The sequence below is a fragment of the Rattus rattus genome, chromosome X, assembly GCF_011064425.1.
Source record: "Rattus rattus isolate New Zealand chromosome X, Rrattus_CSIRO_v1, whole genome shotgun sequence".
NCBI classification, from domain to species: Eukaryota; Metazoa; Chordata; class Mammalia; order Rodentia; family Muridae; genus Rattus; species Rattus rattus.
In genome coordinates this window covers 84,142,453-84,154,196 of record NC_046172.1, presented here as the reverse complement: position 1 = coordinate 84,154,196, position 11,744 = coordinate 84,142,453, and the positions used below count along the sequence as shown (strand labels likewise).

Here is an 11,744-nt window from a genome sequence, read left to right as displayed (position 1 = left end):
CTATAGGAACAAAATGGCCTCAGTTGACCCGAGTGTACAAATTCAAGTGAAAAGCAATTTGTGTGCAGGGAGCGAGCTCCACAGTAGTTTTTGGGACCAAAGTGTATGGTGATCTGCTCACAGATTTCTTAACACAAATCTTAGCATTTGCTGAGGCTTGCCACCTCAGGGGAATGGGACCAAAGTGCCAGCAAATTTTTCTGTCTGTGCAGGCAGCCACTTTGATTTTGATTACAACTCTGAGTTTTGAAACAAGTTGTTTGGATTTCGAAACATCTGGTCCAGGGGGCTGGTTTGGGGCCATGTGGGCCCCTAGTCTCCTCAGGGTTAGGTGTATCTTCTCTGACTGAACCAGACCTGGCACTCCTCTGCTATATATGTGCTGGGGGCCTCATATTTGCTAGTGTATTCTGCCTGGTTGGTGGTCAAGTGTTTCTGAGAGATCTTTGGGATACAGGTTAATTGAATGGGATGGTCCTCCTACAAGATCACCCTCCTCTTTACTTTCTTCCTGGTTTTCCCTAATTTAACCACATGGGTCAACAACTTCTATCCATTGGTTGGGTGTAAAAACCTGAATCTGAGTCTTTCTGCAGTTGCCTGTTGGACCTTTCAGAGGGCAGTCATGGTAGGCCCCTGTTTGTAAGCATGTAATTTGCAGGCAAATGGATGAAACTAGAAAATATCATCCTAGTGAAGTAACTCAGACTCAAAAGTTCATGGATTGTATGTACTCACTAATAGGTATATATATATATATATATATATATATATATATATATATATATATATATATATATATATATATATATAAAGAATACAATCAATCAACAGCAGCATTTGGAAGGTTAAGAAAATGAAGGGTCCAAGTGAAGATCCCTCAATCCCACAGGGGAGGAAGAATAGAAATCATAGTGTGGGAGAGCAGGGCGAGTTTTTGGGACATGGCTTGCAAGGGGATAGAAATGAGAAGAGGATCAGGTATTGGGAGAGAGCGGGACTAATGCCTTGGGGGACAGCAGAAGAATGGAAACAGTCAAGCTCAAGAGGTAGGAGATGGGGGTCCCTGAGAATGTACCAGAGACTTGGGGGTTGAGAGACTTTCAGTATGCAAAGGGAGGGACCTTAGATGACATGCCCATCATTGGGGAGAGAGTACTGTAGAACCTACCTGGTGTGTGCTGCCTGGCTTTTGTTCCAGTGTTTGTGAGATTGCAGGGGTCCAGGTTACTTGAGAATATTGGTCCTCCTACAGGGTTGCCCTCTTCCTTAGCTTCTTCCAACTTTTCCCTTATTCAACAACAGCGATCTACAGCTTCTATCAGTTGGTTGGATGACTCTTTCAGCTGCTTGATGGGACATTTGGAAGCCATCATGATAGATCCTTTTTGTGAATGCCCCATAGCCTCAGTAATGGTGTCAAGTCTTGGGACTTTCCTTTGAGTTAGATCCCATTTTGGGACTGACTCTCTACTTTGCTTTCCTCAGGCTTTTCTCCATTTTTTGTCCCTGCAGATCTTTCAAAGAGCAACAATTCTGGTTCATAATTTTTGACTGTGGGATGCTAACCCCATCACATTGTGGAGGGGTGGGTATTTGTGCCTGGGATTTGACAGCAAATATCATAGGCATTGGTGAAAAAAATCTCTGTAGAGTAAATTAGTTGCTTGATATCTCTTGTTGAAGTTTGAATTTAATGGTTGAGAGAGAAAGACGTCCCTTAATATGTACTAAGGAACCACATCATGGGACAGAAAGGATAGAATACTTGGAAGGTTTGATTGATCACTCACAAGCTCAGAGCACAAGTAGAGTCAGCACATATGTGCCAAGGTGTGCGTGTGTGTGTGTGTGTGTGTGTGTGTGTGTGTGTGTGTGTGTGTGTGTGTGTGCTGAAAACTGCCTATTCGGTTCCTTCTGCCTTCCAAACCTCCCACCCCTGTGCATTTCTGAACCACTCTAAAGAAGGTTAGAGATATAGTTCAGTGGTAGGGTCCTTTCCTACCATGTGTAGGGCCTGGTTTTCCATCTCCAGTATTTCAAAACTACACAACAAACATACAAATCTTTCTAAGAAAAAACCATGAAGGAAAGGGGAGATATACAGGAAAACATACATGAAATATAAACAATTCTGCCTAGTCATTTCTATGAATTACCAAGCCAGCACAGGGGCTATGATTTTTTTATCATCACATGCTTCAGTTGTTTGCCCCCAGTTCCCCTTCCAGAGTTCATCCTCCTTCACTCCCCTTCATTTGAAAAGCAGCTCTATATCCCCATATATCTCCCTTCCTTGTGGCATCAAGTCTCTAAAGGGTTTAGCACAACCTCTCCCACTAAGACCAGACATGGCCAGATTTCCAGGGCCAGTAGCAACTCTAATAAGTTTCATATAAGTCTTTATAGTTCCTAGTAGTCAAAAGAGAAAGTGTCTGGAGAAACCATCCATTAAGGGGGCCTACCTGTGGTCTGGAGAATTGGCTCACTGGTTTAGAGCACTGACTGCTATTCTAGATGTCCTCATTTCAAATCCCTGTCACTATATTGTGGCTTACAACCCTCTATAATGAGATCTGATACCCTCTTCTGCTGTGTCTGAAGACAGCTACAGTGTATTTATATATAATAAATAAAGAAATCTTTACAAAAAAGAGGGCCTACTTGTAAATGACTTATCTTGGCTGCCATTGGTCAGCTCAGTCATGACATCACAATTTGCCTTCTTTGTCCCAACAATGCCCAGCAGCACTGAAATTCTGGACCCTGGCTTGTGGAACACAGAGAGAAAATTTCACCATAAGTAGGGCAATTTCTAGATTGTTCCGGGGGTGAGGAGACAGAAGTCTCTGCTGTCCAAATCAGCAGGATCCAGTAAAGGTATCCATGCTTTTATAAACCTGGGGAAAGAAGTCCAAATGAGGCCCAAGGTGAATGTCTCTTCTTACATGCATTTTATGGGGAATTTCAGAAAACAAATAAAGGACTGATAGCCAAACACCTACCAGGACTTTGCAGAATTCTCTGGAAAGTATTCAGAAAAATGAAGATCCATCTCAAAGCAGGAAAAGTCTAACTATGAAGCCCTAGCTCACTCAACAAAGATTAGTACAAGGATAAAATGGGGAATTACAGAGGAAAGAGAAGGAAGAGAAGAAGGAGGGATGCAAACACACCTCAGAAGCCCACATCCTTTTTCCTGCTCTTCTCTCTGGACCACTTTAGCCAGCTGAAGAAAGAGAACCCAAACTGGACATTGGTGGAGGTGGCCAAGGAAGCAGGAAAGATGTGGTCCATGTCTGCTGATGTGGACAAAATTCTCTAAGAAAAGAATGCTGTGCTACTGAGGACAAAGTACCTCGATGAGTGGGAGGCCTACTGCTCCCAATGCCAGGACAGGAAGAGAAACTTCTTGGGATAGGGCAAGCACAGTCTGAAACAATAAAACATCATTCAACTGGATTTCTGGTCCTGGATTTTTCTATCTGTAGACTGCCCTTGGATGTTATACTCTGGTGGTGAGTGGTTTGATTCAGGTCTAGCCTTAGAAAGGCTGGTTTTCAGAGAGGTATCTCTAAGATGGAGAAATGTGTATATGAACAAAATGGCCTCACTTGACCCGAGTGTACAAATTCAAGTGAAAAGCAATTTGTGTGCAGGGAGCGAGCTCCACAGTAGTTTTTGGGACCAAAGTGTATGGTGATCTGCTCACAGATTTCTTAACACAAATCTTAGCATTTGCTGAGGCTTGCCACCTCAGGGGAATGGGACCAAAGTGCCAGCAAATTTTTCTGTCTGTGCAGGCAGCCACTTTGATTTTGATTACAACTCTGAGTTTTGAAACAAGTTGTTTGGATTTCGAAACATCTGGTCCAGGGGGCTGGTTTGGGGCCATGTGGGCCCCTAGTCTCCTCAGGGTTAGGTGTATCTTCTCTGACTGAACCAGACCTGGCAGTCCTCTGCTATATATGTGCTGGGGCCCTCATATTTGCTAGTGTATTCTGCCTGTTTGGTGGTCAAGTGTTTCTGAGAGATCTTTGGGATACAGGTTAATTGAATGGGATGGTCCTCCTACAAGATCACCCTCCTCTTTACTTTCTTCCTGGTTTTCCCTAATTTAACCACATGGGTCAACAACTTCTATCCATTGGTTGGTTGTAAAAACCTGAATCTGTGTCTTTCTGCATTTGCCTGTTGGACCTTTCAGAGGGCAGTCATGGTAGGCCCCTGTTTGTAAGCATGTAATTTGCAGGCAAATGGATGAAACTAGAAAATATCATCCTAGTGAAGTAACTAAGACTCAAAATTCATGGATTGTATGTACTCACTAATAGGTGCATATATATATATATATATATATATATATATATATCACCGAATACAATCAACAGCAGCATTTGGAAGGTTAAGAAAATGAAGGGCCCAAGTGAAGATCCCTCAATCCCACAGGGGAGGAAGAAGATAGCAATCATGGTGTGGGAGAGCAGGGAGAGTTGGAGGGACATGGCTTGCAAGGGGACAGAAATGAGAAGAGGATCAGGTATTGGGAGAGAGCAGGACTAAAGCCTTGGGGGACAGCAGAAAGAATGGAAACAGTCAAGCTCAAGAGGTAGGAGATGGGGGTCCCTGAGAATGTACCAGAGACCTGGGGGGTGAGAGACTTTCAGTATGCAAAGGGAGGGACCTTAGATGACATGCCCATCATTGGGGAGAGAGTACTGTAGAACCTACCTGGTGTGTGCTGCCTGGCTTTTGTTCCAGTGTTTGAGAGATTGCAGTGGTCCAGGTTAATTGAGAATATTGGTCGTCCTACAGGGTTGCCCTCTTCCTTAGCTTCCTCCAACTTTTCCCTTATTCAATAACAGCAATCTACCAATTGGTAGATCAGTTGGTTGGACGACTCTTTCAGCTGCTTGATGGGACATTTGGAAGGCATCATGATAGATCCTTTTTGTGAATGCCCCATAGCCTCAGTAATGGTGTCAAGTCTTGGGACTTTCCTTTGAGTTAGATCCCATTTTGGGACTGACTCTCTCCTTCGCTTTCCTCAGGCTTTTCTCCATTTTTTGTCCCTGCAGATCTTTCAAAGAGCAACAATTGTGGTCCATAATTTTTGACTGTGGGATACTAACCCCATCACATTGTGGAGGGGTGGGTATTTGTGCCTGGGATTTGACAGCAAATATCATAGGCATTGGTGAAAACATTCTCTGTAGAGTAAATTAGTTGCTTCATATCTCTTGTTGAAGTTTGAATTTAATGGTTGAGAGAGAAAGATGTCCTTAATATGTACTAAGGAAACACATCATGGGACAGAAAGTATAGAATACTTGGAAGGTTTGATTGATCATTCAAAGGCTCAGAGCACAAGTAGAGTCAGTACATATGGGCCAAGGTGTGTGTGTGTGTGTGTGTGTGTGTGTTTGTGTTTGTGGGTGTGTGTGTGTGTCTGTGTCTGTGTGTGTGTGCTGAAAACTGCCTATTTGGTTCCTTCTGCCTCCAAACCTCCCACCCTGTGCATTTCTGAACCACTCTAATGAAGGTTAGAGATATAGTTCAGTGGTAGGGTCCTTTCCTACCATGCGTGAAAGGGCCTGGTTTTCCATCTCCAGTACTTAAAACTACACAACAAACATACAAATCTTTCTACGAAAAAACCATGAAGGAAAGGGGAGATATACAGGAAAACATACATGAAATATAAACAATTCTGCCTAGTCATTTCTATGAATTACCAAGCCAGCACAGGGGCTATGATTTTTTTATCATTATATGCTTTCGTTGTTTGCCCCCAGTTCCCCTTCCAGAGTTCATCCTCCTTCACTCCCCTTCATTTGAAAAGCAGCTCTATATCCCCATATATCTCCCTTCCTTGTGGCATCAAGTCTCTAAAGGGTTTAGCACAACCTCTCCCACTAAGACCAGACATGGCCAGATTTCCAGGGCCAGTAGCAACTCTAATAAGTTTCATATAAGTCTTTATAGTTCCTAGTAGTCAAAAGAGAAAGTGTCTGGAGAAACCATCCATTAAGGGGGCCTACCTGTGGTCTGGAGAATTGGCTCACTGGTTTAGAGCACTGACTGCTATTCTAGATGTCCTCATTTCAAATCCCTGTCACTATATTGTGGCTTATAACCCTCTATAATGAGATCTGATACCCTCTTCTGCTGTGTCTGAAGACAGCTACAGTGTATTTATATATAATAAATAAATAAATCTTTACAAAAAAGAGGGCCTAATTGTAAATGACTTATCTTGGCTGCCATTGGTCAGCTCAGTCATGACATCACAATTTGCCTTCTTTGTCCCAACAATGCCCACCAGCACTGAAATTCTGGACCCTGGCTTGTGGAACACAGAGAGAAAATTTCACCATAAGTAGGGCAATTTCTAGATTGTTCCGGGGGTGAGGAGACAGAAGTCTCTGCTATCCAAATCAGCAGGATCCAGTAAAGGTATTCATGCTTTTATAAACCTGGGAAAAGAAGTCCAAATGAGGCCCAAGGTGAATGTCTCTTCTTACATGCATTTTTGGGAATTTCAGAAAACAAATAAGGACTGAGAGCCAAACACCTACCAGGACTGTGCAGAATTCTCTGGAAAGTATTCAGACAAAATGAAGATCCATAGGTGTAGAGTATATATAGTTCAGTGGTAGGGTCCTGTCCTACAGTAATAGCAACTCTAATAAGTTTCATATAAGTCTTTATAGTTCCTAGTAGTACCCTCTTCTGCTGTGTCTGAAGACTGCTACAGTGTATTTATATAAAATAAATAAATAAATAAATAAATAAATAAATAAATCTTTACAAAAAAGAGGGCCTACTTGTAAATGACTTATCTTGGCTGCCATTGGTCAGCTCAGTCATGACATCACAATTTGCCTTCTTTGTCCCAACAATGCCCAGCAGCACTGAAAATTCTGGGCCCTGGATGAGGCACACACAGAGAGAAAATTTCACCATATATAGGGCACTTTCTATATTTTTCCTGGGGTAAAGAGACAGAAATCTCTGCTATCCAAATCAGCAGGATCCAGCAAAGGTATTCATGCTTTTATAAACCTGGGAAAAGGAGTCCAAGTAAGGCCTAATGTGAATGTCTCTTCTTACATCCATTTTATGCTGAATTTCAGAAAACAAATGGAGAAACAGCCAAACACCTACCAGGACATTACAGAATTTTCTAAAAAGTTTTCGGAAAAATGGAGATACATCTCAAAGCACAAAAAGGCAAATTATGAAGCCCTAGCCAAACTCAATAAAGATTGGTACAAGGATGAAATGAGTAATTACACAGGAAAAAGAAGGAAGAGAAGGAGGGATGCAAAGACACGTGGAAAGCTGACATCCTCATTCCTGCTCTTCTCTCTGGAGCTCTTTGCCCAACTAAAGGAACAGAACCCAAACTTGACAGTGGTGGAGATGACCAATGTTGCTGAAAGATGTGGTCCATGTCTGCCAATGATGACAAAATTCCCTATGAACAGAAAGCTGCTCTTATGTGGGCCAAGTACCTTCTGGAGCTGGAGGCCTACTGCTACCAATGTCAGGCCGGAAGAGAAACTTCTTGGGATAGGGCATGCACAGTTTAAAACCATAAAACATCATTCAATTGGTTTTCTGGCCCTGTGTTGTTGTATTTTCAGACTAATGTTGGATGCTGTGCTATGGTAGTGAGTGGTTTGATTCAGGTCTAGCCTTGGGGAAGCTGGCTTTCAGAGAGGCAGCTCTAAGATGGGAAAATGGCTACAGGAACAAAATGTCCTAGGTTGCTGTGGGTGAACAAGCTCATTTGAAAAGCCATTTGCATATGGAGAGCCAGCCCCATAGTAGCTTTTGTGACCAAACATTATAGTGATATGCTCAGAGCTTTCTTAATACAAATCCTAGCATTTACTGAGGCTTGCCATCTCATGGAATGGGGCCAACCAGAGCGATGTGTCCTGTCTGTGCAGACATCCATTTTGATTTGATTACAACTCTGGGTTTGGAATCAAGTTGTTTGGATTTTGACATATCAGGTCCATGTGAAAGGTAAGGGTCAATGTAGGGCCTCCAGTCTCTTGAGGGTTAGGTGCATCTTCTCTGACTAAACCCAGATCTCAAAGTCCTCTGCTGTGTATGTGCTGGAGGCCTCATATTTGCTAGTATATGCTTCCTGGTTGGTGATCCAGTGTCTGTGAGATCTAGGGGATCCAGGTTAATTGAGACTGCTGGTGCTCCTACATGGTGGCCCTCCTCTTCAGCTTCTTCCCAGTTTTAACTCACTCAACCACATGGGTCAACAGCTTTGTCCATTGGTTGGGTGTAAAAAGGCTGCACCTGAGTTTTTAAGCAGCTGTATGTTGGGCCTTTCAGAGGGCAGTCATGGTAGGCCTCTGTTTGTAAGCATGAGTTTGCAGGCAAATGGGTGGATCTAGAAAAATTTTTTCCTAGTGAGGTAACTCAGAATCAAAAGTACCTGCATTTTATGTATTCACTAATAAGTGGATAATAGCCAAAAATTAAAGAAAGAAAAGAAAATATATAGACTACCCAAATACAATCCACAGAACTCAAGAACGTTAACAAACTGAAGGGCCCAAGTGAGGATGTCTCAATCCCACTTGGGAGGAAGAAGAAAGCAATTACTGTGTAGCAGGGAGGGGAGGGAGGGAGGGACATGGCTGGCAATGGGACAGGAAGGGAAAGAGGATCAGATATTGGGGAAGAGCAGGACTGAAGCCCTGATGAACAGAAAGAATGGAAACAGTCAACCTCAAGAGGTAGGAGATAGGGGGATCCTCCGGAATGTACCAGAGACCTGGGAGGTGAGAGAATTTCAGGACTCAAAAGGAGGGACCTTAAATGTTATGACCTTCAGTGGGGGAGAGAGTATAGAGCATACTGGTGTATGCTGCCTTGTTGGTGTTCCAGTGCTTATGAGATCTAGGAAGTCCACTTTAATTGAGAATACTGGTCCTCCAACAAATTTGCTCTCCTCCTCAGTTTCCTCCAGCTTTCCCCTAATTCAACTGCAGGGCTCACCAGCCTCTGTCCATTGGTTGGATGTACATATTTGCATCTGACTCTTTGAGCTGCATGTTGGGTCTTTTGGAGGGCAGTCATGATAGATCCTTTTTTGTGAGTGCCCCACAGTAATGGTGTCATGCCTTGGGACCTCTCAAGAGGTGGATCCCTCTGTGTGCCTGTAGCTGGACCTTCTTTTCCTCAGGCTCTTCTCCATTTTCATCCCTTCAATTCTTCCAGACAGGAAGAATTATGGATCAGAACTTTGACTGTGTGATAACAACCCCATCCCTCACTTGATGCCCTGTGCTTTTGCTGGAGGTAAGCTCTAAATGTTCCCTCTCCCTACTGTTGGGAATTTCATCTAAAGCCTTTCAGTCATGAGATTCTCACACCTCCCAGGTCTCTAGTACATTCTGGAGGGTCCCCCCATTTCCTATCTCCCAAGGTTGCCTCTTTCCATTTTTTTCTGCTGGCCCTCAGGGTTTCAGTCCTTTCATTTATCCTATTACCTGATCACCTTCTCTTCCTCTCCTTTTCCCCTTTCCCACCAAAGTCCACTTCTCCCTCCCCACTCCTGTGTTTGCTTTCTTTTCCCTCCCAAGTGGGATTGAGGCATCCCTACTTGTTCCCTTCAGTTTATTAACCTTTTAAGGTCTATGGACTGTATCCTGGGTATTCTGTACCTTCCCCCTAATATCCTTTTACAGGTGAGCACATACCATACTTGTGCTTTTGGTTCTGAGTTACCTCCCTCAGGATGATATTTTCTAGTTCCATTCATTTGCCTGCAAAATTCAGGATGTCTGCACTGTTAATAACTGAGTAATATTTTGTAAATGAATCACATTTCTATATCCTTTATTCTGTTCTGTGACATCTAGGTTGTTTCCAGCTATCTTAAATTTTTTTTCAATTTCTGTTGAAAATATAAAATTTTAAGCCTTAACCATTTGTCTAAAATAACTACAATAAAAAGTATGTGATTTGACTCACATTGTTTTTACTGTGTGCCACACCTTTTCCTGTGTATATTTTCTTTATAATTTATTTATTGAATAATTGATAGTTTACATAGAATCTAAATGCATGAGGTTTGGCCCTCATTCTGTTATTGTTTTACTTTTAACTATATTGTTCAGAATAAACATAAAAGTTTTTGATATATCTTAATTCTTTATTATTTGTTAACATGTTCATTGTACTCTAGCATGTGTAATTAAAATGTTGAGATCATCAATGTTTAACTTTTATCAAAGATAGTATAAACTAAAGTTTTTTACTGTTATATCAAATTGTGGACATACCAAATAAAAGCAAGCTTGTTTGTCTTAATCCTCATAATTGTATATCCTTATTGGCAATTTCTACAGATCTATCAAATTTGGAGAAAATGTGTTTCATTTTTCTATTTTATTTTATTTCTTTACAGTTTAATCATTGCCCCCCTCCAGGTTTGTCCTCCCACATTTCCTCATCCCATTCCTCCTCCCCACCCTCCAATCCCACCTCACCCCACTCCCTGACTCCAAGAGAATGCCCCTTCCCTCCACCTGCAAGGCCACTCTACTCCTTGGGGTCTCAAGTCTCTAGAGAGTTAGGCACCTTTTCTCCCACCGAGGCTAGACCAGACAGACCTCTCCTGTATATATGTCTGAGGCCTTGGACTAGATAGTGTATACTGCTTGATTGGTGGTTTACTGTCTGAGCGATCTCAGAGGACTTAATCAATTGAGACTGCTGGGCTTCCTATGGGCTCTCCTCCTCAGCTTCTTACAATCTTTCCCTTATTCAACAAAAGGGCTCCCCGACTTCAGTCCAACGTTTGTGTATAAATATTTACATTTGCCTCAGTCAGCTACTTACTGGGTCTCTCAGAGACCAGACAAGATAGGCTCCTGTCTATAAGCACACCATAGCATCAATAATAGTGTCAGGACTTGGAGCCTCTGCTTGAGATGGATCCCCAGGTGGGCTGGTAACAAGACTACTTCCCCTCAGTCTCCTCTCCATTTTTGTAGCAGCTCTTTTAGACAGAAACAGTTCTGCTTCGGAGTTTTTGACTGTGGGATGGCAACTCCATCCCTCCACTTGATGCCCTGTCTTTCTACTTGAAGTGAACTCTACAAGTTCCTTCTCCACACTGTTGGACATTTCATCTAAGTTCCTTCCCTTTAAGCCTGAATTCAGTTTCTCATTTACTGGGTGTCTGGTACATTCTAGAGGGCCCCCCCACACATCCTACCTCCTGAGTTTGCCTGTTTCCATTTATTGTACTGGCCATCAGTGCTTCAATCTGCCCCCCCCACTCCTGTACTGATTATCTTTTGCTCTTTCCTTCCCCTTTCCTTTTCCTACCAGATCCCTCACTCCCTCCTCTGTCTCCCAGGATTTTTTCCCTCCCAAGTGGCAATGAAGCATCCTCACTTGGGTGCTTCTGCTTGTTAACCTTCTTGAGTTTTGTGGATTGTATCCTAAGTATTCTGTACTTTTTGGCTAATATCCCCTTATTTGTGAGTACATACCATGCATGTCCCTTGGGTCTGAATTAGCTCACTCAGGATGTTATTTTCTAATTCCATACATTTGCCTGCAAAATTCATGATGCCCTTGTTCTTAATAGCTGAATAGTATTCTACTGTGTAAATGATCCAAATTTTCTGTATCCATCCTTCCATTTTGTGATATCTGAGTTGTCTCTAGCTTCTGGGTGTCACAAAGAAGGCCTCTAT

The 11,744-nt window shown here is 42.6% G+C and overlaps 2 pseudogenes; both read left to right on the top strand.

The window, feature by feature from the left end:
* The first annotated feature begins 13 nt into the window (after nucleotides 1–13).
* On the top strand, nucleotides 14–3,445 carry LOC116888034 (annotated as a pseudogene).
* Nucleotides 3,446–4,470: 1,025 nt separating this feature from the next.
* LOC116888033 lies at nucleotides 4,471–7,579 on the top strand (annotated as a pseudogene).
* The last annotated feature ends 4,165 nt before the right edge of the window (nucleotides 7,580–11,744 follow it).